General features: G+C 41.6%; 1 protein-coding gene across 1 annotated transcript in view; it reads left to right on the top strand.

The window, feature by feature from the left end:
* Nucleotides 1-8,169, top strand: part of LOC137626160 (dystroglycan 1-like) — a 388,225-nt gene that overhangs the window by 149,434 nt on the left and 230,622 nt on the right. The window lies entirely within an intron of this gene.

The raw sequence follows: 8,169 nt of genomic DNA, 5'->3' as shown, positions 1-8,169 counted from the left end.
GATACAGTAGTTTATAAATATCAGATGTGAATCAAAATTTTTTTTTTTTTACAGGAAAGTCTACTCAACATTTGACAATTTTGGTAGTTAGCTTAACTTTTTAGCTTACTTGAGCATTATCAATTGCAGTACAATTGGAATTCTTTACAATTTTTAGAATTTGTAATTGTAGTAAGGTTATTAATATTGTGTTAAAGTAGAAAAAAATTTTCACAACGTGTTGTAGGTATAAGGCGGCAAGACTGTTATAACTAAACTGCCATACCTAGTACTTATGTAAAGGACAATTGAAATACAGAAACAAAGACACTACTACAGCTGTACACATCACCAGCAAGACCCCATTTAGAATACGGATTCCAATTCGGGTCTCCAAGTATTAGGATAAAGATAGACTAGAACCAGTACAATCTATGGCCACCAAACTAGTTCAATACCATGGCAATTTGGATATAGACGGAGGATGGATCGTTTGAACTTATTTGATCTACAAACTTGACGACTAAGGGGAGAGGCTTTCAAAATTCTTAAGGAATAACAAATTAAGATTACAACAATCTATTCACGCTTAGCACAAATGAGTCCAGAGGTAACAGATACAAACTAGAATTGAAAAGATACAATGCCACTCAATGTTGCAATTTTTCTACATACAAAATTGCAAATACCTTGAATATACTTCCAGCAGCTGTAGTAAATAGTAACACGGTAAACAAGTTACACAAGATCTTCAGAACTCTCTAAATGCTTAAACTAAATAGCTCTACCAAAGAGCAAATGGAGTTTCCGTGGATAGACTAAAAGGTCTTTTGAGACATCTAAAATCCTTTTAACTTGCTCTTTTTCTTTCTTTCTCTTTTCTTTCTCTAACACTTTTTCTTTCTTTCTCTCCTTTTCTCCCTTTTCTTTCTGTCTCTTTCTGTCTTTCTCCTTTCTTTTTCTTTCCTCCTCTTTTTCTCTTTTTTTCTTTCCCTTTCTTTCTCAGAAGGCACCAAAAGAAGAACCTGACAACTACAGACGTGTGTCTTAACTTCAGTGCCTTGAAAAATTTTCTAATCAGTTATAGTAGATTCAATATTAGAACAGAGAGAAAAACAATCTTCTGATAGACAACTTATATGCTTTTAGACAAAAGAGATTGTGTGACAAATCTTTGGAATTTTTCTATATGTTTAGCATTTATGACAAAAGCAGGGAAATAGACATCATATACGTAGAGTTTCAGTTTCAAAAGTCTTTTGACAAAGTCCCTCATAAGAAATTAATGGTCAAATTAAAGCACTAGGCATGATTGACAAGCCAGTTGAATGGATAGAAGGTTGGGTAACAAACAGAAAACAGTTTTAATCAGTGGAGAGGATTCAGAGTGAGCAGTTGTTACAAGCGGAGTACCTTAAGGATCCGTCCTTAGACAATTGCTATTTCTGATCTACATTAACGACATAGATTTAGTATTAACTAGTAGAATTGCCAAATTTGCTGATACTCAAGTAGGCATAGATGCTGCAAGCTCAAAAGACGTAGAAACCTTGAGAGGGGATCTTATGAAGCTAGAAGAATGGTCCAGAAAATAGCAAATGCATTTCAACTGTGGGAAATGTAAAGTCATGCATAGGTTATAGTAACCCACAATCGGATTACTCACTGCTGGATAATGAAATAGAAAGTGTGGATCAGGAGCAAGATGTCTGTATTATTATCAGCAAGGATTTGAAGCTCACCAAACAGAGCATAAAATCTGTAAAGAAAGCACAAAAAACTAATATGTTACATTAGGAGAAAATTCAAATACAGAAACGAAGACACTACTGTAAGTGTACACATCACTAGTAAGACCCCATCTAGAATACAAAATCCAATTCTGGGCTTCAAGTATTCAGAAGGATATAGATAGACTGAAAGCAGTACAAGCTAGGGCCACCAAACTAGTTCCAACAATAAGACAACTTGGATAACTTGGATGTAGACGGAGGATGGGACGTTTGAACTCATTTGAACCACAAACTCGATGACTAAGAGGACAGTTAATAGAGCATCAATTTTTTTAAAGGAATAACAAATATAGATTACAACAATCTCTTCACGCTTAGCACAAATCAGTAGAGGTAACAGGTACAAGCAGGAATTGAAAAGATACACCACCATTCAATGTGGCAATTTCTTTACATAAAAAATAGTAAATATCTGGAACAGACTTCAAGTGGATATAGTAAAATGTAACACGGTAAATGAGTTCAAGGACTAAGACAAGATCATAAGAACTCTTCAATGCATAAACTAAATTGCTCTACTAGAGGGTTATAAACATTGAGTTATATACATTGTTCATCATTTATTCTTAATATGTTTTATGTTCAATAATAAAGTCATTTGAATAAATGGACCAAGCTCTTATTTATGACCACGGCCTAAGAACTAATCAAAATGCCAGCAGTAGGATGTCCAATACCAGGCTGTGATTACGTCACGGACGACCTTGAGGCCGCCATCGTAGCTGCACTCATAACTGCTCACTGCACCACACATGCTCCTGGACAAGCTGCCAAAGTAGAAAGAGTTAAAAGACCCACAATATCGACAGCGGGAACAAGTGAAGAATGGGCATATTTTCAATCACGATGGTCTGACTACGTAAACGCAACTAAAATTGAGGGCCGTGATCGTGTGGTACAGCTTCTAGAATGCTGCGAAGAACAACTTCGAAAAGACTTAACACGATCAGCTGGTGGCAGTCTTACTAACAAGACTGAAGTAGAAGTGATGGGAGCAATAACAAAACTGGCAGTTCGAGAGGAAAACACCATGGTAGCTCGTGTGACTCTACACAACATGCGTCAAGACCGTGATGAGCCTGTACGACGTTTCTGCGCACGACTTATAGGACAGGCTAGTGTTTGCAAATTCCTGATAAAATGTCCAGGATGCAACGTTGATGTAAATTATACTGACACAATAGTGAGAGACGTATTAGCACGCGGCATTTGTGACCCTGAAATACAATTAGATCTACTTGGTGATAAGAATCAGGATATGTCATTGGAAGAAGTTGCACAGTTTGTCGAAGCTAAAGAATCTGGTAAACGATCTGCCTCCCGACTATTAGACTCTCATGAGGTCCAAGCAGCGGCCAGTAGTTCATACAGAAAGGCAAAACAAACCGCTGTCAAAGATAAAAACGAAGTTTGCTCATACTGTGGCAAGAAAGGACATGGTAAAAACACTCCTGCACGTGCAAGAAAATCAGAATGTTTGGCTTACGGTCATAGATGTGAACACTGCAACCGAGAAAATCACTTCGAGAGTGTTTGCCGTAGTAAGGGCAAACCAAAAGTGAAACCCAGTGCTCACAATGCCAATGACTACGAGAATGCGGTGTTCAACACCTTGTGCAGCGTATCATCAATCTCTAAACGACACACCAACAAGACATTGGCTTTGGATCACCATCTGTATGACAACTTATCTGATACTTGGATAAAGAGACCTTCAAATCTCAACCTTTCATAAATCTGACAATCAGAACGTCACCTAAGGATTACGAAACCTTTGGTTTCCACCTTCAAGCTGGTACACATGCTGTTCGTATATCTGCAATGGCAGACACTGGATGCCAAAGCTGTCTCGCAGGTATCAAGGTCATCCACAAACTTGGCCTCAAGCAAAGTGACCTCATTCCTGTAACTATGAAAATGCACGCTGCAAATAACAGAGGCATTAAAATCCTCGGGTGCCACAATCCTTTGTATATCAGGAACAGATGAGCTGGGAACCTTGTTGAGACTAGACAAATGACATATGTCACCGACAACTCGGATAAGCTCTTCATCAGTAGGGAAGCCTGCATCGCCCTTGGCATGATATCGGATAGTTTTCCGACTATTGGTGAAATCTATGACACACAATCGGAAACTCCGGATGCCACCAACAATGGAGTAGGAAGCGTTAGTGACTAGCCAATCAGTGTGACTGCCCAAAACGTCAACTACCACCTCCGCCGCCTACAGAATTACCGTTCAGTGCAACCGAGTCCAACCGGTCTAAACTAAAGGACTACCTCTTGAAGTACTACGAATCAAGTACATTCAACGTATGTGACCACCAACCGTTACCACTAATGGATGGACCCCAATGAAGCTGATGATCGATCCGAATGCTGATCCTGTTGCTCGTCACACACCAGTGCCAGTGCCGTTACACTGGCAAGAGGAAGTTAAAGCTGGACTTGACCAGGACGTCCGCCTTGGTGTCCTTGAACCTGTCCCAATCGGAGAACCAGTAACTTGGTGCCATCGGATGGTTGTATGTGCTAAGAAAAATGGCACACCTTGACGAACAGTTGATTTTCAGCCTCTCAATGTGCACGCTAAGAGAGAAACGCATCATACGCCTTCTCCATTTCACCAAGCAAGGTCAGTACCACAAGGAAAAAGAAAACCGTCTTTGATGCCTGGAACGGATACCACAGTATACCGATTCAGGAATCTGACCGTCACTTAACTACGTTTATCACTCCTTGGGGACGCTATCGTTATAAAACAGCCCCTCAAGGGTATATTGCTTCTGGCGACGGATATACTCGACGGTATGATGAAATAGTTGCCGAGATACCCAACAAAACTAAATGTGTCGACGATGTTCTTCTTTGGTCTGACTCAATAGAGGAGAGTTTTTTCCAAGCTGTACAATGGCTCGACATATGTGGAACACACGGCATAACACTCAACCCTGACAAATTTCGTTTCGCAGAAGACACAGCTGAATTCGCTGGATTCGAAATAACCCCAGACACAGTTCGCCCATGTGCGAGATATTTTAGTGCAATTATGGACTTTCCAACCCCAAGAAATATCACCGATGTCAGATCTTGGTTTGGTTTAGTAAACCAAGTATCGTATGCTTTCAGCATGACCGACAAAATGCTACCATTCCGACAGTTATTGAAACCAGGAACACCATTCACCTGGAATGACAATATTAATGCACTCTTTGAGGAGTCTAAAACTGCCATTATCAACGAAATTGAAGAAGGCGTGCGAATTTTTGACAAGACAAAACCTACCTGTCTCGCCACCGATTGGTCAAAATCAGGAATTGGATTCTGGCTGTTCCAGAAACATTGCGACTGTCCAGACTACCGACCGTTTGTTGTCGCACTGGTTGGAAGATCACACTTGTCGGAAGTAGGTTCACACATGCAGCTGAGTCTCGATATGCACCAGTTGAAGGTGAAGCGTTGGCAGTCGTCGATGCTCTTGATAAGGCAAGATACTTTGTTCTTGGCTGTGAAGATCTTGTGGTCGCAGTTGACCATAAACCCCTGTTGAAAATATTTGGTGACAGATCATTGGAGGACATATCAAATTCACGTCTCAGAAACTTGAAGGAAAAGTCCCTCCGCTATCGATTTCGCATGATTCATATCCCAGGGGTCAAGCATCTCGCTGCAGATGGAGTATCGCGCCACCCAACTGGAAAATCTGAAAAACTATCGCTTCAAGATGACATTGCATCAGTTGACAGTGTACCTTCCGTGAGAAATGTTCCCCTACACAAATTGCCATCAGCATATTCTGTTTCCAATGACAATGATATTGATACTTGTATCACCGCATCAGCAGTATGCTCACTTGACTCACTTAACGTGAGAGCAGTCACCTGGGACAGAGTTCGCACTGCCACAAGTAGTGACGATAACATGCATGAACTGCTCAGCCTTATAGAATACGGAGTACCAGAGTCTCGCCAAGAATTTCCTGTACATCTTCGAGAGTATTTTCAATTCCGCGAGCATCTCTACACTGTTGATGGTGTGATACTATACAAGGAGCGTATAGTTATTCCTCCAGCCCTTCGTCAGGAAATTCTCACATCTCTTCATTCAGCACATCAAGGAATTACCTCTATGGTATCGCGAGCAGAGTCATCTGTGTTTTGGCCAGGGATAACACCCGCTATAACAGCACTTCGAGCTGGATGCAACCACTGCAATCGCATCGCGCCTTCGAATCCTAGTGCTCCGCCTACACCCCTTATATCTCCAGACTACCCGTTCCAATGTGTTTGTGCAGATTACTTTCACTACCGAGGAGTTGGATATTTAGTTATAGTTGATCGATACTCTAATTGGCCCATAGTTGAACGATCTTCGAACGGTGCAGAGGGTCTTATAACTTCACTACGCCGAACATTTGTGACATTTGGGATTCCGGATGAATTGACATCTGATGGTGGACCTGAATTTACAGCGACGGCAACTAGGCAGTTTTTAAAGGACTGGGGAGTCCATCACCGCCTTTCCTCTGTGGCCTTCCCACATAGTAATTGCAGAGCCGAAATAGGCGTCAAAACTGTCAAGCGTCTTATAGCGGACAACGCGGGCAGTAACGGTGATCTCAACACTGATGAATTCCAACGTGCGATGCTCCAATACAGGAACACACCTGACAGAGATACCAAGTTATCTCCTGCAATATGTGTATTTGGTCGTCCCATCAGAGACTTCATACCTGTCCCGCCCGGCAGGTACCGTCCCCACGACACGTGGAAGGAAACACTCGATGCAAGAGAGGAGGCCCTAAGACATCGACACCTTAAACAGGGAGAGCGTTTATCAGAGCACACTAAGAGACTACCCCCACTGTCCGTAGGTGACCGGGTTCGCATCCAAAATCAAACAGGAAATCACCCCCTGAAATGGGACAAAACCGGTGTCATCATAGAAGTCCGCCAATTCGACCAATACGTCGTCAGAGTTGATGGCTCTGGTAGGGTCACGCTAAGGAACCGGAAGTTTTGAGACAATACGTGCCTGTCAGGAGTATTCCAGAAGTCTGTACAATTAGAGATGACTATAATCGGAATCAGATTGTACCTATTGCCAATCCTTCGACCACTAAAACGTCTGAGACCATTTCGAAGGACACCATTCCGACAACCCAAAATCCGGACACACATGGTACTCTTCCATTGACCACTTTGCCGTTACCAAGTGGTACTACCCCTAACATTCATTTTGATGTTGCTGCTCCGGAATGCTATCCCAACGACCTCGGTAACACTGCGAATCATCAAGCAGAGATTCCGCCTCCCAATGATAGCACAAACTCTCCATCGCAGTTAACTCCTGCCATGCCAAATTTGGAGCAACGCAAGTCCAGTCGTACCCGTCGACCGCCAGCATGGCACTGTGATTTCGAGATGAACTAGCTATAGTGTCATCATGATCAACACATGACAATAATTGTTTTTCAAGTTTCCGTTCCTTCACGTGCTAGCGGGAGTTTAGTGTTCATGAACCTATAATTTGGACGTTTAATTGCCACCCAATGTTTTGACATCAGTTTTAAACCGACCTCCACGAGAGACATTTTAAAAGGCCGTTTAAAAACTTGGGGGGAGATAGAGGGTTATAAACATTGAGTTATATACATTGTTCATCATTTATTCTTAATATGTTTTATGTTCAATAATAAAGTCATTTGAATAAATGGACCAAGCTCTTATTTATCTACCAAAGAGCAAATGGAGACACACACACACTCTCTCTCTCTCTCTCTCTCTCTCTCTCTCTCTCTCTCTCTCTCTCTCTCTCTCTCTCTCTCTCTCTCTCTCTCTCTCTCTCCTCTCTCTCTCTCTCTCTTCTCTCTCTCTCTCTCTCTCTCTCTCTCCTCTCTCTCTCCTCTCTCTCTCTCTCTCTCTCTCTCTCTCTCTCTCTCTCTCTCTCTCTCTCTCTCTCTCTCTCTCTCTCTCTCTCTCTCTTTTTTTTTATAGGTTTTGTATTATGTGGCTCAGTTACATGCACACACACACCCTGTGTGCTCTGATTGATATGTGATCTTAATCTTCCAAGGTTTCAATTTGCCTTCCATTTTCCATCCTGGAAAAAATAGCCAAAAATGAAACTATATACCAGATAATAAAAGACGAAAACATCCCACTTTTAAGATCTTAATCCACCTTCTTTTTCAGGGCTGCTTCTAGCAAAATAACTGAAATCTTTAGATTTGACACAAAACATTTAGTCACTCTCATTTGGGTCAATTATAGAAAGAAAACAAATTGCCGGGATTTTTGGCATATAGGTAACCTGTTGTCGTGATTACAGCACTTGAGATTGTGACCTAAATCCAGACATAAGAAAGATCTCATATAATCTGGTTAGAGCTGAAG

This window comes from Palaemon carinicauda, chromosome 2 (genome assembly GCF_036898095.1).
Source record: "Palaemon carinicauda isolate YSFRI2023 chromosome 2, ASM3689809v2, whole genome shotgun sequence".
In the NCBI taxonomy this organism is placed as follows: Eukaryota; Metazoa; Arthropoda; class Malacostraca; order Decapoda; family Palaemonidae; genus Palaemon; species Palaemon carinicauda.
Note: the sequence above shows the minus strand (reverse complement) of the source record. Positions and strands in the feature narration are given on the sequence as shown.